This window comes from Canis lupus, chromosome 23, assembly GCF_011100685.1.
Source record: "Canis lupus familiaris isolate Mischka breed German Shepherd chromosome 23, alternate assembly UU_Cfam_GSD_1.0, whole genome shotgun sequence".
Taxonomy (NCBI): Eukaryota; Metazoa; Chordata; class Mammalia; order Carnivora; family Canidae; genus Canis; species Canis lupus.
In genome coordinates this window covers 48,782,812-48,806,354 of record NC_049244.1, presented here as the reverse complement: position 1 = coordinate 48,806,354, position 23,543 = coordinate 48,782,812, and the positions used below count along the sequence as shown (strand labels likewise).

At 43.1% G+C, this 23,543-nt stretch overlaps 1 long non-coding RNA gene across 4 annotated transcripts; it reads left to right on the top strand.

Annotated features, from left to right (window-relative positions):
• The first annotated feature begins 6,618 nt into the window (after positions 1 to 6,618).
• Positions 6,619 to 22,551, top strand: LOC102151773. Of its 4 annotated transcripts, XR_005377232.1 has the most exons (6): positions 6,626 to 6,834; positions 8,238 to 8,467; positions 12,828 to 12,999; positions 13,822 to 13,903; positions 14,623 to 14,706; positions 15,494 to 15,690. It is a non-coding gene; the product is annotated as an uncharacterized LOC102151773 (long non-coding RNA). The 4 variants fall into 4 exon arrangements; XR_005377233.1 differs by having other exon boundaries at positions 6,619 to 6,834; positions 8,243 to 8,467; positions 13,822 to 14,706; XR_005377230.1 differs by having other exon boundaries at positions 6,619 to 6,834; positions 13,822 to 14,706.
• The last annotated feature ends 992 nt before the right edge of the window (positions 22,552 to 23,543 follow it).

Below are 23,543 nucleotides of genomic sequence, written 5' to 3'. Positions count from 1 at the left end.
TTTTCAGCTGATATAGAGAAAGCCTGAGGTAAAGCGACGAACTCACCCAAGGCAACCCAGCTTGTTCACGGAGGAACCAGGAAGCAGGCCAGCAAAAGGAAATCGGTCTGAGGCTGGATGAGTAACTTTCAGGCCAGTGCACTTGGCTCTGATGCGGTGGGTGATAAGAACTTTTGAAGGACTTAAAGCAGGGCTGTGATCAAATGGTAAGAAGGTCAATGTGATTTTAGCAAACGGGCAGTGTAGGTCATACTTAGGTGTGGAGATTTTGAGGCAATAGGCTCCCAGAAAGTAGGGTGGCCATGAAAATGGACCAGATGATACAGAATAACAGCATTTAAGGGACAGATTAGAAATGCATATAAGAGAGATAAAGCCATCATGGGGAAGGATGTCAGAGTTGTCTGGATATGAGCTTTGCTAGACTTTTGCTATTCACTGGTTGTGTGTACCTTTGACATGACATTTTTCTTCGTAATCCTGCTTTTTCCATTTTCAAATGAAGTGTAATTAGATTGGAATAGAGGCTTTCAAGTAGAAGCTACCATCTTTTACTATATTTTTAAAAAAGAAACCGATAAAGAATTTTATAAAAAATTGAATTAACTGTCAACATCTTAACATTGAGACTATACACAAATCTGCATTTCTGGCTTTTCTTGACAAACTCGAAGAACCAGTAAGACTAGGCTCCTGATCTCATACAGCAGCGATGTACTTGATGTACTTCGCCCTGAGTAGAAGCTGTCCCTCCAGCAAGGTCACCACAGTCTTGTCTCCCCACCCCTCTCATCATGTACATTTGCTTCAAACGTATATCAATCATATTACTTGTCTGGGCCCTATACACATTTGGATATTTTTAGTCCTGGATTGTGTGGTTTTCCAGTTTCCTCCATTTGTAAATCTTGTTAATCTGTAGATCTCATACAGAGTCTGTAACATGAATCCATAGGCTTAGGAGCTTGTTTTGTGTAGTATGTTCTAAATGCTTTATGTATATATGATCTTGTTTAATCTTCAAAACAACCCTTTAACATCAGAATTATTTTTATCATTATTTCCATGTGACAAGTGAGAAGTAAAGGCCTAGAGAGGCTAATTTGCTCAAGATCATAGGTGACTAGGTGGTAAGTGAGGATTTGAACTCAACAGTCTGACTCCAGAGCTAGTGCTTCTACTCATTAAGTTCCTCAACAAGACATTTAGTGAATTTTGGGAAAGGCCTAGTTGTTTCTAGGTGCGCAGGGAAAATGATGATCAGCATATCATGGCCTTGAGAAGGATGAAGAAAATCAATATACTTCCAATTCTGGGTAGAAAATCTTCAGCTATTGTGATTCCCCGTGTCGACTATTAAACCAGCAGGAGGGATCCAATGCAGTCCTAATGGTAACGAAGAATTAAGGGATAGGATGAGAAAGTCTTTGAAAAAGATTTATGAATTAAGGGGGGGAATAGAAGCCAGAGTGACAGCTTAAGGTGGGGGGAAGGGTAGCACAGTAAAACTAGACAAATGTTATCCCTTTCCTTGTATGAGTACAACTTAGGATCCGCACTAGAGGTTGGGCAGGTCAGATATTGCTGTATACACACCAAATCAAATTTACAACTATGGTGAACAAGTTGTTTGTACAAGACTATTCAGAATGCTTCCGGCCAATGGAGCTCTGAGGGCTTAATGACTATTTTAAATTGCTGACTTATTAACTGTGGATATCTAAAACATATAATGCATTTTAATATGGAAAAATGTACATAAGTCTTCAGGAACTTATGACCTATGAAAAAGCTTAGAAATAAAACCACAAGGGGCTTATTTTTCTTAAAACATATATGTAAGCATTTTCCTTATCATAATTTTCCTTTTTTTCTCTCATTTTTATTCCTTTTGTGAAAAATATAGTACAGAAAATTATCTAAAAATTATGTGATCATAAAAGGCAAATGGGGCATATGTTTCAATGGAAAATACAGTCTTTTGTAGTACCTTGGCCAAGTGAGATATGGATTAGAGAAGTGGCTTATTTGCTATGATATGTTTTTGGAAAAGTTGATAATAAATTAAGGTCAGAACTCTATTTTTCCACTTAAAAATATTTATTAAATGCTGATTTTTGTGCTGGGATTTGGGTGGGAGGCAGAAAGAAAAAGGTGATGTGATTAAGATTTAGTGCAGGCTTCAAGGAATTTATAATTTGCTCCAGGTTATCTGAGGCCAGATGACAGCAACTAACGTTTACTTTGGCTGTTTTGAGGTGGATAATCACCTACTCCAAAGTATGGGTTGATCCACTGCCCCAGAATATCTTCCCCGATTTACCTGACACTATAGGCCATCTCAGGGTGCAATTGGACAGAACCCTGAACTGGCATCAGATCTCCAGTCTGATACATTAAGCCATATCTTGCACTCCCTTCTTTCAAAGTGTGCAAACTATGTGTAAGTTATAATATTAAATTCCTGTTTTTCTAATCAATTCATAAAATGGAAAATGGTTGAGCCAGTTCTTCATAAACTGGCCCTATACACTACTTCTGTTAAAACAGCTTTTAAAACTACACAGAGTATTTTTAGGGCAGTACTCATGGCTTATGCTGACTGATTTTTACTTCAGGAAAGGTTGAGGCAACTGTGACCAGCATTGGGAAGCCAGAAATTCGTGAGAAAGTGAGACAAGATTGTAGATCATCTCCTATTCCCCCAAGTGCCACCAATTTTGAAAAGTGCTGTAATCAGCTAGGGGGCTTTTGTATTCAAGGGGGCACTTGGTCTGATTTCCATCATTGTTCCCAAAGCCACCATAAACAAATTTCCTGGAAAAATCTATGTAAAAAGGGTGGGTTTTCTAGGCAAATTCAGGTTCACAAAAAACCCCATAATACCCTCTTCCAACCAGAATGACTCCTCTGAGGGCCTCTTACATAAAAACTCTGGAGCAGCCACCAGCTAAAATTCATTTTACAGAAGTTGTAAAGCTGCTGCCAAGCCCGGACCCTGAACTTGTCCTGGTGCTATCATTAGAGTTGTTCTTTGGAGCTAACAAAACTCTTTTAACAAGCAAGCCCTCCGGAAAGGATTACATCAATGATGCGCAGTGAAGGATGGATTGGTTTAACCAATCTGGTTAGGAAGGCTAGAAGAGAAAGGTGTTCTGGTGGTGGAAAGAAAGAATGTGAGTCTTTGTGCACCTGGAAAAGCAAGCCTGTTTGGGGCTGTATGAAAATGCTGGGGGAAGAGTGGGACCAAGCCCCCAAGACATGTTTTTTTTTCATTTCAGAATTTTGCCACAGGTAAGGAGTAACCAAGGAGCACTTGCTCTCTTTGGTTTAGTTAAGAAGGTGAGTTGGTCCTTCTCCTAAAACAGGCACGTGGTCATTCATCCAAGCTCCTTTGCTAATTTATATGCATCCTTGAGCAAGTCACTCAATTGGTGCCAACCAGAGTTTTGTCCTCATCTGCAAAGTGCAGGCCCTAGATTCCTCGATGTCCGTGGCTCCTTCCAGCCACGCAGGTATGTGTTTCTAGGTGGGAGCCTCTGCGGTTGCCTGAGGCCCAGGGGAGGCCAGTGATGTCCAGACCAGATGTCTGGAATGGTTCTGTTCATTACAAGTGACAAAGGATCCTGCTGATATAAGAAAGGAAAGAAAACAGCCTGGTGTCCTAGCTTTGAGCAGACTAAATTTTGGCGAGCAAAGTGAGATACATTTGGTTTTGGGTGTTCAGAGTGGGTGCAGTTCTTTATTTCATCCGGGGCCTTCAACTACACACAACTGGCTAGATCGCAGTGGATTCACTGCAATAGTCAAAGGAAACATGGCTTAAGCCTTATAGAATTAAATAGGCCATAGCAGAATAATCTGTTTCTTTTCATATGAAAGAAAAGCTAACTCTTGTCATTCTCAGAATAGGAGTCCCTTAAATTGTTCATATAAACAAACCCTTTTTTTTTTTAATTTTGAGAAGTAAGTTTCAGATATAAAACTCTGAAAATCAATGTGACTAAAGCCCCACATTTATACATCTCAGACGTTTCTGTGCTTAGTTAAATCAAGGGTATGTAACTAATATTGTGAGAATATGGCAAATGGGATGGAGAAGGAAATGGTTTATAAATTTCAGAGTCACTGTAATTAATAGAAGGAAATACATAAGCTATTTTCATGTAATCAAATACACATGAACAGTTTCCACTTGCATCATAGGCGTGGATTCGAAGGCAGCATGCAGTCGGGAAGGAGCCAACTTGAAAGATGTGTATTTTTTTCCAGCACATGAGGAACATGTGGAATTAACTATACAGAAATATACATCTGAACGTTAAATAGCTACATCAACAAGTTAATATTCCAGCCCTCGAGGGCAGAGATGGTTTTGCTCATTCTTCCAATTCTCAATACTTCCAACGGTCCTTGCTACCACCCAAAGGGTGTTTGGTACGTTTTTGGGAGAGGAAGGAAAAGTCTTTCCTCATAAAACAGTCGGGAAAAGGCTTAACTGCCTGAATCTGCGGAAGAACTCATCATTTTCAAAAAAGGGTAAAAACTCGCAAATAAGAACCAGAGCAGTGTGTCGAGCACCATGGAAGTTACTCTTTGAGCAAATACTTCTTTGACTGGAACGTACTGGAATGTACTGGGACGTACTGGGACGTACTAGAATGTACTGGGACATACTGGGACATACTGGCATGTACTGGGACATACTGGCATGTACTGGGATGTCCTGGGATGTACTGGGACATACTGGGACGTACTGGTATATACTGGGATGTACTGGGATGTACTGGGACGTACTGGAATGTACTGGGCCGTACTGGGACATACCAGAATGTACTGGAATGTACTGGGACATACTGGGATGTATGGGACGTACTGGAATGTACTGGGACGTACTGGGATGTATGCATGTGTCGAGCACCGTGGAAGTTACTCTTTGAGCAAATACTTCTTTGACTGGAACGTACTGGAATGTACTGGGACGTACTAGAATGTACTGGGATGTACTAGGACGTACTGGAATGTACTGGGACATACTGGCATGTACTGGGACGTCCTGGGATGTACTGGGACATACTGGGACGTACTGGAATATACTGGGATGTACTGGGATGTACTGAAATGTACTGGGACGTACTGGAACATACTGGAATGTACTGGGACATACTGGGACATACCAGAATGTACTGGAATGTACTGGGACGTACTGGGATGGATGGGACGTACTGGAATGTACTGGAATGTACTGGGACGTACTGGGATGTATGCATGTGTCGAGCACCATGGAAGTTACTCTTTGAGCAAATACTTCTTTGACTGGAACGTACTGGAATGTACTGGGTCGTACTGGGACGTACTAGAATGTACTGGGACGTACTGGGACGTACTGGAATGTACTGGGACATACTGGCATGTACTGGGACGTCCTGGGATGTACTGGGACATACTGGAATGTACTGGGATGTACTGAAGTGTACTGGGATGTACTGGGACGTACTGGGATGTGCTGGAACGTACTGGAATGTACTGGGATGTACTGGGACATACTAGAATGTACTGGAATGTACTGGGACGTACTGGGATGTATGGGATGTACTGGGACGTACTGGGATGTATGCATGTGTCGAGCACCGTGAAAGTTACTCTTTGAGCAAATACTTCTTTGACTGGAACGTACTTGAATATACTGGGACGTACTGGGACTTACTAGAATGTACTGGTATGTACTGGGACGTGCTGGGACGTACTGGGACGTAGTGGGATGTACTGGAACTTACTGGAACTTACTGGGACGTACTGGGATGTACTGGGATGTACTGGAAGGTACTGGGATGTACTGGGATGTACTGGGATGTACTGGAAGGTCCCCGCGCTAACGCAGGTCAGGCGAACTGTGGTGACTGCCTTGATCAAAAGGATGGAGACGGTGCCTGAAGGTACAGGGGGTGTAAATACACTGGAAACCCATGTGTGCGTGAATACATTGAGGAGGCCGTGCCCACAGAGGGGAGCTCGCCCGACTATTGATTATTGATTACTTACTGTGCGCTAGGCCTTTAGCCGGAAATCCTCCGTCTCGCAGGATGGGCTCTTACCTCGGGGGCGGGTGAGGAAACTGAGGCTCGGAAGGGCACGCCCGGGCGGAGCTCGGCGCCGTCCCGCGGGCTGGGGTGCGCGGCCGGGGCGAGGCGGGGGTCGCGGGGGGCGGGGCGCCCCAGGGCCCCTCAGAGGCCGCAGGCTGCGCGTGCGCCTGAGCGCCCCGGGGGGCGAGCCCTCGGCGGGGACACTGCGCAGGCGCGGGCAGCTGGCCGGTGGGGGGAGGGGCGCCCCCCGGAGCGTGGCCGCCGCCGCCACCACCACAGCCACCACCGCTTCAGGCCTCCACAGCCGCGTCCGCGCCGCGACCCCGGGCTTGCAGGTCGCGCCTCAGCACCGCGGGGGCCGCGCCGTGGGGGCCGCGTCTGCACCCCCTGAGGGAGCGCCCCGAGCTGGCCTCGCGGGGCGGCGGCGGCCCTGTCGTCGGGCTCACGCGGCTGCCGCGGTGCGGGCGACCCAGGAGGCCGAGGCCGAGGCCGCAGCGGCCGAGCTCCCCGGGGCCGCCCTCGTCCGCAGGCCCGGACCTCTCCGCGGCCGCCTCGCCCCGCCGCAGCGCAGGCCACGTGTCGGGAGCGCGTCTGTTCCTCCACGGGACAGGGGAGAGGAGACCCCCGAGGAGGAAGCCTGGCGTCCTGGAGGCGAGCGAAGGACCTTCCCGGCCCGACGCGGTGGGCGGCCCCGAGGCCGAGGACGGCTGCGCGCGGGCCGGAGGCTCACCCGGGAGGACTCAGCCGCCAGGTAGGGAGGCTGCGCGGGCCGGCGGCGGGCATCCCCGCGCTCCTGCAGCCGCGGCCCGAGCCCGGCACCTCCTGCGATGCGGCGCTGGGCCTCTTGTGATCCAACCCCGGGAGGCTCCCGCAGGTGGGACGCCGGGGGCGTGGGCCCCTTGGAATGACCCCGGGAGGCCTCAGGGGCTCAGAGGGGCTCCCGCAGGTGTGACGCCGGGGGCTCTGGGCCCCTTGGAATGACCCCGCGAGGCCTCAGGGGCTCAGAGGGGCTCCCGCAGGTGTGAGGCCGGGGGCTCTGGGCCCCTTGGAATGACCCCACGAGGCCTCAGGGGCTCAGAGGGGCTCCCGCAGGTGTGACGCCGGGGGCGTGGGCCCCTTGGAATGACCCCGCGAGGCCTCAGGGGCTCAGAGGGGCTCCCACAGGTGTGACACTGCAGCCGTGGGCCCCTTGGAATGACCCCGCGAGGCCTCAGGAGCTCAGAGGGGCTCCCGCAGGTGTGAGGCCGGGGGCTCTGGGCCCCTTGGAATGACCCCACGAGGCCTCAGGGGCTCAGAGGGGCTCCCGCAGGTGTGACGCCGGGGGCGTGGGCCCCTTGGAATGACCCCGCGAGGCCTCAGGGGCTCAGAGGGGCTCCCACAGGTGTGACACTGCAGCCGTGGGCCCCTTGGAATGACCCCGGGAGGCCTCAGGGGCTCAGAGGGGCTCCCGCAGGTGTGACGCCGGGGGCGTGGGCCCCTTGGAATGACCCCGCGAGGCCTCAGGGGCTCAGAGGGGCTCCCACAGGTGTGACACTGCAGCCGTGGGCCCCTTGGAATGACCCCACGAGGCCTCAGGGGCTCAGAGGGGCTCCCGCAGGTGTGACGCCGGGGGCTCTGCGCCCCTTGGAATGACCCCACGAGTCCTCAGGGGCTCAGAGGGGCTCCCACAGGTGTGACACCGGGGACTCTGGGCCCCTTGGAATGACCCCGGGAGGGCTCTGGGGCTCAGAGGGGCTCCCGCAGGTGTGACACTGCAGCCGTGGGCCCCTTGGAATGACCCCACGAGGCCTCGGGCTCAGAGGGGCTCCCACAGGTGTGACACCGGGGACTCTGGGCCCCTTGGAATGACCCCACGAGTCCTCAGGGGCTCAGAGGGGCTCCCGCAGGTGTGACACTGCAGCCGTGGGCCCCTTGGAATGACCCCACGAGTCCTCAGGGGCTCAGAGGGGCTCCCGCAGGTATGACACCGGGGGCTCTGGGCCCCTTGGAATGACCCCGGGAGGCTCTGGGGCTCAGAGGGGCTCCCGCAGGTATAACATTGGGGCTGAGCCTTACTGACTCTGTACATAGCACAGGCCCTGCCCTGCGAAGTTTCCCCTTGGGGTCAGGGCTCTAGGACCTTCCTTCCCTCCCTTTCTTCTGATCTGTCCTAAGGTCAGCTGGAGTCTCCTTTTGAGAATCCTCCAGAGGAATTTTGAGGAGCAGAAGCAATCACATCGGGTGCTAGGAGCCGTGGGAAACGCGTTTTGGGAATTCCAGACACCATGGCCCTCTCCACGTGGCGGAAGCTGGACCAAAGAGAAAATTAAGCCGATGCTGATATGCCAGTCAGAGCCGTGCTGAGAGGGAGACAGGGAGACGGGAAGGAGGAACACGATGATGAGGTAGGTGCTTTTTGAAGGCAATATAAATTTAAGTTTAAAAAAAAGAAAAAAGGGAGGGAGTATGAAGGAATCTCTCAGTCTGGTTTTCTGAGAAAGCAGAGCCTGCAGCAGTTGCATCAGTATTACGATTTATTAGTGCAGTCCCAGGGGGCAGGCATGAGAGAGGGGGGAGAGAGAGACGAGAGGAGAAGGATGCAAGGAAGATGCAGCATTGAGCAGGCCGCCCCTTCGTATTCAGTGACACTGATTTTTCTAACTTCCCAGGGGAGGAGTTTATCCACTGACTCCTACTTCCTAAATGTCAGAGATGCGCCTAATGGAGCATTGATGCTCTGCTCCTCTGAGTTGCACCACATATTTGCCTAGGGAGGTCACAGTATCAGTAAGCACAAGGCGGCCTTGGGCAGAGGAGAAGTGCATGGTACAGGCACGGAGTGAACACTACTGAGTTGTGTCTGCGTGCAACTGGTCAGAGTTCATGCAGAGGAGGTACTAATACCACCTCCGTAACAGCTGACATAAGAAGTAAATGTTAAGGTAAATGTTAAAGTACACAGAGCAGGGCAGGAGAGCTAGTTAGCATTAGCATTAGTAGATGTTAACTATTGCCGTTGTCACTACTTCTACGACTACTAGTACTAAAGGATTTAGAAAGGAGTGAGCACACTAACCCATAGGATGGGTTAGAATGAGGGAGAACGTGGAGATGGAGGGATCCGTTAGATCCAGGAGCGCACATTTGAATGAATTAATCAGAAAGTTATTGAAATAGTTCAGGTGAGCAGATAAATAAAGCAGGTTGGCATATTTTTAAGGGCACCCCAGGTGGCTCAGCAGTTTAGCGCCGCCTTCAGCCCAGGGTGTGATCCTGGAGACCTGGGATCAAATCCCGCGTTGGGCTCCCTGCATGGAGCCTGCTTCTCCCTCTGCCTGTGTCTCTGCCTCTCTCTCTCTCCCTCTCTCTCTCTCTGTCTCTCATGAATAAATAAATAAAATCTTTAAAAAAAATCATGTGGGCCTTTAGATCTGTCTTGATGTTCTTTTTTTTTTATTTATTAAAACCACAAGAACAACAAAAAAACAAGAACAACAACAACAAAAACCACCACAAGTCACAAAAATACTTCTATACCAAGAGTATCAATGCAAGTATAAATGGCAACTGATTCTCAGTCTTGGGATCAGAGAATAATAGGGAGCAGTAGGAATCGAGGGAAACTGGAGACTACATGTCCTGTGTAAAGGAATAACTATTGCTTAGCAGCAGTTGATTAATACCATATGAGAACTCAGGCCAAATGCTGCCAGGTTTTCTGATATTTCAAGAGTAGCTGAAATCCTGAGATTGGTATGAAATCATCCACAATTTAAAGTTGGTTCAAATTTTTCTATTATGTAAGTTGGAAAAAAATCTATCTAAAGACCTCTTGGAAGCCATGGTTGTTAATTTGCGATCCTTTTGAGGACTGGGAAGGCACAGAGGTCAGGTTATAAAACTGTGGTTTCCTAGAATACAGAAACCATGTCTTATTAATATCTGTATACTCATTATTATTTTTTTTTAATTTTTTTTAATTTATTTATGATAGTCACAGAGAGAGAGAGAGAGGCAGAGACACAGGCAGAAGGAGAAGCAGGCTCCATGCACCGGGAGCCCGATGTGGGACTCGATCCCGGGTCTCCAGGATCGCGCCCTGGGCCAAAGGCAGGCGCTAAACCGCGGCGCCACCCAGGGATCCCTGTATACTCATTATTAATAGTACCTAACTGACTCAGATATTAGTAATAGGATCCCTCCCTTATAACTTAGATGGGAGACAAACACGTGAGCATATAATTATACTACAGTATGATAAATTCAGTGATGGAGATGTGCCCAAGATATCTTCAGAGCACAGAAGAGACTATATCCAATAAGACTTCTTAGAGAAGGTGACACAGCTCTAAGCTAAACAGTAAATAAAACCTAAGATCAGACGTATGTTTCTTTTCAATATTCGCTTTATCATTTAAGGTGATTAAAAAAATACTGAAATTTACAGAAATTTCTAGTAAATCTGTACCTTTTTCAGCTTCATGCTATGGTAAACAATAAATACATTAACATTTTCACCTCGTATTATAAATGAGCAACCAGAAGAAGATTGCCAAACAGTGAAATATTTTATTTCCCTAGAAAATAACCACATTATCTGACAGGAAAAATTATTTCAAAATGATGAGTACATACTCAGCCAACATTAAAGGGGATTGACATATTTATTTTCTTATTTGCTTCTCAGACTTGCAAAATATGGTGGGCCTTTATCTGATCATCAGATAAAACTGCCTTTTCTTTGGTAAGAGACACAGATTTTATCTTCTGGAGACAATAGAGAACTTTTATATGCATATTTCAGCAGTGAAACAAATATTTTGGAAATAGTTCACATGTATGGTTGCATTTGCAAATTTTCAAGATCTTTTTGAAATCTGAAATTGTTTTTTTTTGTTTTTATGAAAAAGACAATATTTTGTACTTGATACAGATATATCCCATTAAAATGAAACCTGAATACAAGTGAAATCACAAACTTGCTTAATTTCTTTAATTAGCATTTTATTGATCACTAATGTGAACAGTCTAGAGGATCTGAAATGGAAGGATCACATTATTTTAAGTCAGTTACAATAATAGATTATTTTAAATTCTATTTTTCTTTTTTCTTTTTTTTTTTTCTATTTTTCTTTTGATGAAAGATCTAAAAGAGTCATATTTTAGAAGGGAATACTTAACTTCAGTTGAAGGGGAGAAACCGTCTTTGGGAGTGGTAAACCACCTAATATGCCTTAACCACTTACAGAATCAGTTCCTGGTACCATAAAATGTTAGTAATTCTGGCTTTAGCTAATTAGCAGCTTATAATAAACCAGATGTGAATAGGGTAAAATTTGTTTTTGAACCATTTAGAAGAGGGTGAAAGGGTTTTAAAGCAGCTTACTGTTAGAAATGAGTGTAATGGATGAGATGTTTAAAATGGTGAAAAAAGAACAAGCTGTTCTCAAACATTCTAGAAGTGTGGACCTAAACAGATGAGCCATGTGCAAATTATTTAAACCTATTCTAAATCCTATCTTATTTGGAAGGACCCGAAAGATTATTCAGTAGTGTTCTAGTTTCATCAGCATGGGGCCTAGCTTCCACTCGCTCTCTTTTTTTTTTTTTTTTTTTTTTTTTATCCTACCACAGTTTTCCTTTGGAAAACCAACTAGATGGTGAGCTTGGAATTGATCCCATCTTGGTCTTGGGGTGAATCCTGAATAGTTTAAACCAAGAGGCATGTTATCCATGACATGGGCTGGATCAATAGTGAACTTCTACAAAGACTGCTAGAATGCAGATCTGCTTTTCTCTCTGACGCTGTCACCTAGTGCTAGTATCATGAGGGGAGCCATATGAAGAAAAAGCTGATATAAGCAGGTGGGTGGGTGGAACTGTAAATCAGCCAGGAAATGAAGACAAAGCCCTCAGGATACAGTCAATCTGAATCTTTTGATGCCTAAAAACAACATTGCCCCAGGACCTTTTAGTTGCTTGGACCAATGCATTCCTTTGATTGAAGATTAGGATTGGTTCTAGAATTTAAAGTGAAAATTGAACCTGCAGAGATGACAAAAAATTTGATAGGAGCAAGGTGGGCTAAGAAGTAGCCCCGGCCTGAGTCCATTTATAGCACTCTTGAATTTGACTTTTTCCTGGAATCGGGAACAAAATTTTTGAGTAGGACCTAAACTTTATTTTTATAATGTAGGACAAAGGAGAACATAAATGCATATAAATATATTAATTAATTGAATACTTAAAAATGGATTTTCTATATAGCTAATATCTATACCAATAAGTGAGACAAATCTATGTAATTATTCTCTTTTTAATTGGCACTGAAAATGCACATGGAATAATATGGTGACAGTTATAGTTAGAGGTTAAGTTTCTTGGCTATCCTCTTCCAGAGAGGTAATCCCTATTTTATTTATTGTTATATTTCCAGTATCTAGTACAGTTATTGTTTGGCAAATTAAATAGATAACCTGGTTGTCTACCTATGGATTCCCTGAAGCTGACCTTGACATAAGGACTCGGGTATAGGTGGTTTATTTGGGGTGGAGCTTAGGCAGCCAAGCAAGGCAGGAGGAAAGTGAGACAGGGAAAGGAGAAGAACCGATAAAAGGTGTGCTAATAAGCCAGCTGTCATTGTAGGCAGCAGGAGTTCGGTCCCAGTGGAGACATTGTGAGGAACACTGTGGAACATGCCTCAGAATTGTCCCCTGGACAGTGAGAAAGCTAGGACTTTACCTTCCATACCCCGTTCTCCACTAGGTAAAGGTTGACTGCATGCCCAGAGGTTAACTTGCCAGTACTTCTACGTGTTGTGCCTGTCTGCAGTGGTGCAAGCTCCTATCATGTGGAGAAAGCCCTCAGGCAGAAGAACGGAGAGAGCCAGGAACTTGATGTGGGGAGCTGCCAGTGTGCCAGGAGCCATCTCTCACAGGTACAGGTGAACTCAGAGGTGCGCCAAGAGGGTATGGGATGGAGACCAACAGCATTTACCACACTGATAGTCAGGATATCTGTTTTTATCTGGCCAGTATCACTTGCCCACTTGAGGCCATGGCATCTCCCCTTCCTTTGGTAAACTAATGCTCCCCCCCTCCACGCATATCCGATGTCTGCCAACCAATGACTGCTGGGTTCCATCTTACTGCCTTAGAATTTTATATGTGGACACTGAGAGGAACAGAAGATCTCTCTTTCCTCTGGCTTCATTGACTGAATTATACATACCTGGAGTTGTCTGTAGCCTCGCTTCTCCTTCCCTGGCCACAAGGAGGAAGCCATTTATAGTAGGAGAGAATTAAGCCAATACATACAGAGAGAAGCAAAACCGAGGAGTGAACAATGACAGACAAGACTGAGCCTTTTTTTAGGTGAAGTCATTCTATCAGGCTGATCTGGTTCTGTCAGGAAAATACCCCTGACCTACCCAATCTAGTGAGGAAATCAGTTTTCCACTCTATTCCTCGCCAACTCCATTTTTTTCCCCTTGCGTCTGCTAGATTGAATTAGATTTATCTCACAACCAAAATAATACTAACTGATATACTTAATGGATGTTAGTATATTAATATCCAATATACTTAATGGAAGTATATTTCTCTAACACACATATACATATTTTGTTCTATAATGTGCCAAATAGTTGGTTGCAATAGGGCAACCATTAGATTCTAGGAGGCTGAGAATCCTAAAATGAGCCATACACACCTCATCCACACTAACAGCTGGGAAGAAAATAATCTTATCTCTGCTCTAGGAATAGAAGAAAGATGACATGAATGTTGTGGTCTACAGAAGAGCAAATCCTTCAGAAGAACTTGGGTCTAGCACATATAAAGGTGGCTTTTATACGCAAGTTTTATTTAGGATGTCAGAGTACGCAGGGTTGGCAGGAGTCCATCAAGAAATGCTTTGTATCCATTATGTGTCCTTGGCTTTTGTGTGTTCTACATATTTTTTGAGCAGTTGTTTTACTATGTATTTATCATCTTAAAATTATGATATAATACTTCACAATGACATCTTAAAGATAAACATTCCTGCCCTTTCTTCTTCTTTTTGCTTTGCTTTAGTTGACTATTGGGAACAAATTTAAAAAGTAAATAGCTTGAGGATATTGTTACCTACAATCTGAGGCTTTTTAAATTTTTTCTTTTGTTAAATAGAAAATTCCTATAATTCTTGCAATATGCTCCTATAAAACCCTGTTTATTTACTGCTTAATTTTCTATTTGACATTTTCACGATACTTACTCAAATTGAAAAACAGCTTCAAACTGATTTGTATTTATATACACAATCCAGGATATTTCATGTAAAAAACAGCAAATCATTTTAAAGCATAAGAAATTGACTTTCTGTTTGATTCTGATGAGAAACAATGGTGTTTAATGCAGTTTTACAAACTTTTGAGTAATTTGTGTTGGTCAGAGATTGTGCTAGTTCCAAAATAATAGACTGCACACCCAGCTTTCATATAGAGCATGGCAGATGATTCTTGTTATCGGAAAAAGTAATACCAAGAAATGACTGTGAGATTCAGCTGTTTTTCCTGCAGTTGAGTTCTGAGAAGACAGACCTGAAACCATGGGATTGACAACCTGATATTTCAGTCCCATTGCCAGGGGTACATTTATTTCAGGTAAACCTTGCTTATGTATGGATTGTGCCACGGTAGGGAGAATGGGAGGAATGTTTATCAGGAACGATGGAAGCATAAGTCATAGTTAAAGGAGGAAAAGGAAGTCACAGTAGGGCTGAGCATCAGGTCTGGAGGAGCTTAGGGCAGTAAATAGGAAATTAGTTTTGAGAAGAGATTGGGAAGGATTGGGAAGAAGTTGGACCAAGGGAGTGGGTGTTAGTTATGTAAATAGAAGGAGGATTGAAAGCCCACTTTCCTGGGATGCCAGCAGGAGCCAATCTGATAGCTCAGAATTGCCATTGAGAGCCAGATATTATCCACAAATCAAGTAAGTGAAAACCAAAACAGTGAAGGCCATCTAGCAGTTACTTACAATATGCCAAGTAATTTACTAGATTAAAGTGTTTTTCCTAAAGTAGTTGTACCAATTTACATTCCTACCTGCAGTGTGTGGGAATTCCAGTTGCTCTACATCCTCGGCAACAGCTGGTATCATGTCTTTTTTTGGTTCAGGATTATGAATATTTTTAAAAATATCATGTATCTTATCAGGAGCAGGAGTGAAAACCAATATCTTATAATCTGAGAAAATCATATAGATAGATAAGAATAAGGACTGACATTTAAAGAAATCTTGCGGGGGAAAATTACTTAACCTCTGAGTTAAGTCATCATTCATGAAATTAGTGTAATACTTTGTAAGGCTGTTGTGAGGATTTAAATGTGTTAAGACATGCAAAGTACATTATGTTTGTAATGTCAACTATTATTATTATATCTTTTTCAGTGAGTCTACCAAATAGTGAAGAGTCATTCCTGTGTACATTCTTCCATGGAGCTGTGCTAGCCCTCCCCAGATTCCCTGTGTTCCGCAGTTTGGCCATTTACCCATTCATCAGATGGGAAGATCATAATGGGCACTTTTCTAGTCATTATGTGACAATGCCAAACAATTCCACGAGGAAAAAAAAGAGTTGGATGAGAGGCAAGAGAAAATAAGGATGGGTTATCTTCTTCATAATTTCCATTATTATAAATATCTTCAGAAAAATTATGAACAGCCAAAGATAATGATTTTCCCACAGATTCAAAACACTGACTTAAGAAATATTTCTCCTATTTTTCTGAGAAATAAAAAGGAGGAAATAAAATTTAAAAGTCAGTTGGGATGCCTGGGTAGCTCAATGGGTTAAGCATCTGCCTTCAGCTTCAGATTGTATCTCAGGGTTCTGAGATCGAGCCCTGTGCTGGGCCTCCTGCTCCGCCCAGAGTCTGCTTCTCCATCTCCATCTCCCTCTCAAACAAATAAATAAAATCTTAAAAATAAATAAATAAATAAATAAAATCTTAAAAAAATAAAAATATCATTATTGTACACACACATAAAATAATTTCTACCAATTTATGCAGTTTCAGATCTAACTTCAGAAGTAAGAAGACATGCCAGATGCTGTCAGTAGAATCAGTGTAGGTTGAATTTTAGCCTTATGAAAGCAAATTACCTTTATGTCGAATCAACACATTGTAAAAAATACCTTAAATATGAATATTTTAATTAGAAGCGATAACTAAGTATCCACACCAAGTATAGCATTAAATCGATTGTACTTTTTCCCCTTAAGTTTGTTTGTCTATTTATTTATTTTTAGTGATCTTTACACCCAATGTCGGGCTTGAACTCGAGAGCCCAAGATCAAGAGTCATATGCTTTTTCAACGGAGCCAGCCAGGTGCCCCTAATCCCTTGTACTTTAAAGCAAAAAATAGCATATTTTGCTTGTGGTTATTCAGCACTCACAGAGCAAATAGATCAAGTTTACTTCTGAGGCAATGTTGTGAAAAAGCCAACAATTTTTATTTGCCTTTGCCTGCATAATCAAAGTATCTTTGGATAGACCAGAGTCAGACACACACTGTCATGTATTTCATTCTAATTATTTCAATATTGCTATATAAATAATTCAGACAATATAGAAAATTGTAATAGAGATAGACATAACCCAAAACCTTACCACCATTAATACTTGCACATCCTCATTTGAATGTTTGTTAAACTCTAGTTTCTCATTAATATTCTCATTAGCTTACTGGGCTACAGTTTGGTTCAGATACAACACCTTGGAATAGCCAGCATAGTGTGTTTATTTGTTGGTTGCTTCCTTCCCTTCTTTCCTCCCCCCTCCTTTTTTTTTTTCAAAAAAAAAAAAAATCAAATTTCCCGTACCTGTGTGGGTTTTAGTAGCTGTAGGTCACCATACACCAATCAGCATATGAGCCCCATTGGGTACTGGTGAGTGAGGCCAATCAGGACCAAAAAAAAGCCTATGTTCTGGGATACCAGTTGTGGAGAGCAGACTTTCTCTTTTCTGCTGGAAACATGTAGCCTGGAGACCTTAAAACTTCAAGGGGAATGCATGCTGGGAATGGAACAACCGCAAAGGAAATATTGCTGAGGAATGAGAGGCAGCAACTACATTCCAGTCACGTTGTTTTAATCACTGGATTAAGCTTCTTCTGAGACAAGACCTACTCTAGACTTTTCGATTATGTGAGCCAATACATGCTCTGTATTGTTTAATCCCGTTTGAGTTGGAATTTTAGTGACTTGCTACCAAAGTCATTCTGACAAATATATTGAGCTACAGGTAATTCCAGCTTTGAAAAGATGTTCTTTTCTATTTATTTTTTATTTAATTGAGAGAGAGAAAGTGAGCAGAGGGAGGGTTAGAGGGAGAAGCAGGCTTCCCTGCTGAGTGCAAAGCTCTGTCCCAGAACCCTGAGATCATGACCTGAGCCAAAGTTAGAGGCTTAATTGACTGAACCACCCAGGTGCCCTAGGGAATTCCATTTTACATAACAGCTCCATGAGGTAACTGGAAATGCTAGGAGGTCTACTCTTGCATGTATCTCAGCTCTTGCCTGGAACCATTACTTCTAGAATGTAGAATGCTATGTAGATCATTGGGTTTTCTGTTAGGGAAAGTAAGTTTTAGTCTTTGTTCTGATAATTTTTGATCAGGTTAATTGTGTAATTCACTTGACCTTGGTGTCTTTATCTACAAATTGGGGAAGTGGGTTTTCACCATATTTCTTTACCTATGAATCGAATAAGAACCCTTTTTCAGAAGAAATCTTATGTGGAACCCCAACAAATAAAATATACAATTGTGAGTTGCAAGAAAGTTACGTGTGCTTTTAAAGATTTTATTTATTTACTTGAGTGGGAGAGGGAGAGGGAGCATGAGCAAGGAAGAGGGGCAGAGCTCCAGAAAGGGAGAAGTAGGTTCATTGCTCAGCAGCGACTTAGTCCTGGGACCCTGGGATCATGACCTGAGCTGAAGGCAGACACTTAACCAACTGAGCCACCCAGGCACCCCAAGAAGGTTAATTACTTTTCCTTGTTCCTACACATCTGTAGCACTGCCATATCTTTGGCAAAATGCATGTGTCTTGCAAATAGTTGCTAGATAAATAAAAGAACTTCTGCATTGAAGGGATGCCATGAAGTCTGGACCCCCACTCGCTTAGCCTTTCCCTTATCCTTCTGAGGAATGAGGCCTCCTGAGGGAAGTGGGCCCTTGAGGATCCACTAAGGTACTTCAGGGGTTAACAGAGCACAGCCTGACAGCAATGACTAAATGATCTGTTAGGCCCTTCCAGTTCTAACATTGTGTAGTCCAACCTAGTGATTCTCAGCTGTACCCATGTACATGTTGATTATGTCATCAGGATTCTGAGACATTTCCATTTTTTTTCCTACTCTGCTGAGTTTTTTTTTTTTTTCCTATGGCATTAGTCAATTAAGTACTATTAACTAGTCATGTACTATTTTAATTAGCACTTGATTAATGTTACCTTTTTGAGAGCCTACCATGCCCAGATATTGTGCCTGCTGGTAGAGCAGTGAACAAGATGGAATGGTAGATATGGTCCCATTGTCTTAGATCCTCCATGGACATACATTAGAGTATCCCAGAGGGTTTTCAAAATCTTGATGCTCCTCGGTCTCACACCCAGAGAATCTGATTTAATTGGTTTAGAGCCATAGCTCAAAATGGAGATAGAGTGATGTTTTTGCCCAAGGGCAAATATCTGGAGACATTTCAGATTCTTACAGCTGGGGAGAATGGTACTTCTAGCATGGAGTGAACAGAGGTCAGGGATGCTGTTAAACGATACACAGCATAGCTCCCCAGCAAATAATTATCCAGTGAAAAATGGTAGCATTGCCAAGGCTGAGAAATCTTGCTGTAGGGTTTGGCCTGGTGTTTCTAGTGTGCAGTTTAGGGTATATATCACTGTTCTAGAATCTCCCAGGAAAGAGTGTTATGGTGGATGAGGGATCTGTAGCAGGCTGTGTGATTTGGAAAGAGCTTCTCCTGTGATTCTCTATACCTTCCCACCAGCCAGGTTGAAATTCATGGTTTAAATATTTACAAATTCCCAACCACGTGCAATAAATTTGAAGGCTAAAAAGATAAACAGGATATGTTCTTAGAACTCAGGGGAATTATAATCTAGAAAATAATAAAAAGTCATCCACAAACTATTTTACAATGGAGAGAGATGGCTGGATTGCAGGAGATTTCTATTATTTTTGCTTAGTTGTAGCTTCTAAAATGTCTGATATATTTATATTAAAGAAGCAAAACAGTGAAAATAAAAAATAATATAAATACATTTTAAATACATTTAAAAAATAAAAGAGGATGTAAACTACCATTTTAAAATGAAAAATATGAGCTCACAATGGATATTGGTATTTGTTGAATGACAGCTAGTTGAATAACGTGTGTATATATATACATATATACATATATATATATGTATTTCAGAGTCAGACGTTAGGAGTTGGTTTTACGAATTTATCTTAAGTGTATGAAATTAGCAGATAGCCCCTCTTCATAATAAATTTTTCTTTGGGCTTTCTGGAGATAATTTCATGACAATGAGGAGATATAAGAGGACAGAATTTTATTGTTCCTCCTGTGATGCCTCTGCATGCACTCATGTGTGTGTGCATGTGTATATGTGTATGTGTAGGAATGGCTATGTTTGTAGGAAACAGATCTGAAAAGAGTGAGGGCCTCAGTTTCTTGGCAGAAATGGATCTGATAGGAGGTCCCTACACTTTAAATATGTGGAATAGGAAACATTTGAGGTATTGGGGTAGTGGAGATAGATCAAAGTTTGACAAGAAAAGCTTTTAAAACCAGCATTTTTGAACCTAATCTAAGCTTTACCTGGGGTTACAAATATGTCTATGGGATCATGAAATTCAAAACAAAACAAAACTCAAACTACTCTACTTGTCTTAAAGGATGGGAATCTCTGTATTAGTTTAGGTGCTTTCCAGAGTTCTTTCTGTTAGATCCAATTCTGGTATTTAAGTTTATTTGGGGGTCGGGGGGAAGAAGAATGAATGAATGAGAGAGAGAGAGGGACAGATAGTGTGTCAAGCAGTCCTTGGAGATAAATATGAGAGCTAAAGCTGCTTGCTATTTTCAAAACGGGTACTTTGATCATTATTTCAGTGGGATTTCAGGCTGGGGGAGGGATTGCATGGCGATGTGTGCTTCTCGCTTCCATGCATTTGCTTATATAAGGCTCAGCTCAACTGGCATTTTCTCCTAGGAAGTTTTCTTTGATCATGCCAGCACAGAGGACTTTGACAATTTTAAGACATGCAAAATAGCCACTGTTACATTATTTATTATTTTTAACAATACAGTTCTCCTTAATTGGTTGCGAACTCACAGAGGCAGGACTTTGTTCCTATCTTCCCCAGCAGACCAAACCCAATGCTTTCACATCATAGGTCCTTAAAAAAAGGTTTGTTGAAAGGGATAATTCTGTTTTCTTTCCCTAACCCAATAATAAGAGATATGATGCAATCCTTCTTCATTCTGGCTCTGATTGTAAGAAGCAACCACAACAAATTTTTCTATAAACCTCTCCATTTAGATGTAGTAGTTCCAGTGTGCAACCTCTGCAACCAAACCAGGAAAAGGACACTATATATTAATGTTAGAAATCCACAAATGCTTTGGTTTCAAATACTTTCCACTGTTTTTTTTTTTTCTTCTTCTTTCTTTCACCAAATGAAATCTTTCTGTGTTTTAGCTCTAAGAGAGATTTTTTTTTCTAAGAGAGATTAAGCACATTCAATATAATTATGCAACCTACTGACAAAAGCAATCTAAATGTGTAACACTCTGCTGGTTGTATTTCACAGTTGCCATTGGAAACAGAGACAAGTTTGGAAAACTGTAAAGTCAAGTCTGAGCCTTGGCATTAGCATGCCTCTAAGGGAAGGCATTTCCTGGGTCTGTTCTTTCTTTCCTTCATTCTTTGTATGCATGCTGTGTGTGTCCAGTCAGGCTCTACAAATAACTGGAAAGACTGTATCAAAGTGGGAATACTACATACATTAAAAAATGGAGAAATGCTCTAAAAGTTAAACAGACAACAAACAAACAAAACCCAACCTGCCAGGGAGTTGGAGACTTGATATTTTCTGAAGCTGGATAAAACAGCCAGTTGTCATGGCCTTTAAAAATACCCAATTCAAAAAAATAATAAATAAATAAATAAAAATAAAAAAAAATAAAAATACCCAATTCCATATATCCTTGGTGACTCCTGAGGCTAATGATTCAGCCTTGTGCATTATAGTTGTTAGCTGCAGATTTTGTTTCTCACCGTGGTGGTTTGTTATATTCAGATACCAAGATGTACTGTTTCCAAAACCGGTTTTTAAATATTTTCATTCACTTTAGGTTAAACATTGAATAGTGTGTTTCCTTCTAAAAATAATTTTGTGGTGATTTTGAATCATAGGCTAGGTTTACATGACAGCTACAAAACCTTTTGGAAGTGAGCAAAAGAGTGCTGGCATCATGGTGGGGAACGTGGAGATGCGCACAGTGGGTTCCTTGAAGCAAGAGCGCTCAGCCATGTGAAGACAGCTGGTTTGACCAGCCAGCCAGCCGGACCGGTTTCTTCCTCCCTGGACTCTCCAGGCCCTCCTGTGTGTTATCTGATTGGAAAGTCTTAGCAGCCGACTGACAGGTGTGGCAAACCTGCAGGACAGCTCTTTGTAACAGAAACTGAGCTCTGTGCTAACCTCTCCGTCAACTCTGAGCATCCGAGCGTTAAACCGAGAAGCCGAGACTGATTTCCTGAGCTCCTCGCCTCACATCAGGCCCTCCACTATTGTGTGCTGTGGGCAGGATATTCTCTCAGGTCCTGGGTACCTCCCCTCTTCTTCTGGCCTGCAGTTGTGAGATCCCAGAATGCCTTGAGGCAGGGCCCACCCAAGGGATTGCTAAATAGACTTTCTAATTTACACAGATCTTGAAATCATTAAAAATCCAGTTTCTACATTCTATTTCATGGCTCAGACTTGTACTGTTAGCCTCCACCCAAGACCTCCCAGCTGGAATCATAGTGGTTTCCAGCTGTAGGATTAGCATTCATTCATTCATTTATTTCTTCACCCATCCAGTTATCTATCCATATCTTTATTTAACTAATGTATCTGTTAATCATTGCTGCAGACTAAATGTTTATGTTACCCCAGAATTCTTATGTTGAAACCCATTTCTCAGTGTGACGGTATTTGGGGGTGGGCCTTTTGGGATTAGGTCATGAGGGCAGAGCCCTCAAAAATGGGATTAGGGTTCTTATAAAGAGACCCCAGAGAGCTCTTTAGTACCTTCTATTGTGTGTACACCCAACAAAAAGTCTATGAATCAAGAAGATTCTAGGCTTTCCTTAGATATCAAATATGTCGACACCTTAATTTTAGACTTCTCCCTTCCAGAATTATAAGAAATAAATACTTGTTGTTTATAAGCTACTCAGTCTATGGTATTCTGTTAGAGCAGTTCAAACTGACTAAGAAAGTCTTGCACCATATACTGGGCACAGAGCTGTGAATACAGTGGTAAGGAAAAGGAGATACAGTCCTGTTTACACAGATTTTATAGTCTACTGAGGGTAGGGGGTAATCACCCCCAATCAATTAAAAATGAGCTAAGTTCTATGAAGACAAAGTGGATGGTGCTAAGCAAGAGGATACCAAGTTGGAGAGTGGGGAGGATGGGCAGCAAGGCTTTCTCCTGGAAAAATTCCAACTTGTTGGAGATGAGTTGGAGTTGTGTTGCCAAAGGAGTGAGGTGGGGGTAAGGAGAGCATTTCATGTGGAGGGGGCCACTCACAAAGCTCCTCTGGCAGGAGGAGGGTCCGCATTGCCCAGGAAATGAGGTAAGGGCAGTAGAACAAGAGCACGGGGAACAAAAAGAAACAATAGGAGAGAATCTAAAGGAAGCCTTGTAGATCATGACTAAGATTCTGATTAGTAAGTTAAGAGAAATGAGTGAAGCCTTTAAAGCCTGACAGTTGGAAGGGCACCTGGCTGGGTCAGTTCTTGGAGCATGTAACTTGATTTGGGGATTGTGAGTTCGAGCCCCACCTTGGGGGTAGAAATTACTTTTAAAAAAAATTAAAGCATGACGGTGGAAGGACCACATTATGAATTTTTAAAAAGACCACTTGGTTATACTATATTGAAAATGGATTAGAGGGGATCCCTGGGTGGCACAGCGGTTTGGCGCCTGCCTTTGGCCCAGGGTGCGATCCTGGAGACCCGGGATCGAATCCCACGTCGGGCTCCCGGTGCATGGAGCCTGCTTCTCCCTCTGCCTATGTCTCTGCCTCTCTCTCTCTCTCTCTGTGTCTATCATAAACAAATAAATAAAAATAATTAAAAAAAAAAAAGAAAATGGATTAGAGTAGAGGAAGGAGTGAGATAGGTGATAGTAGTCTTGGTGTAGA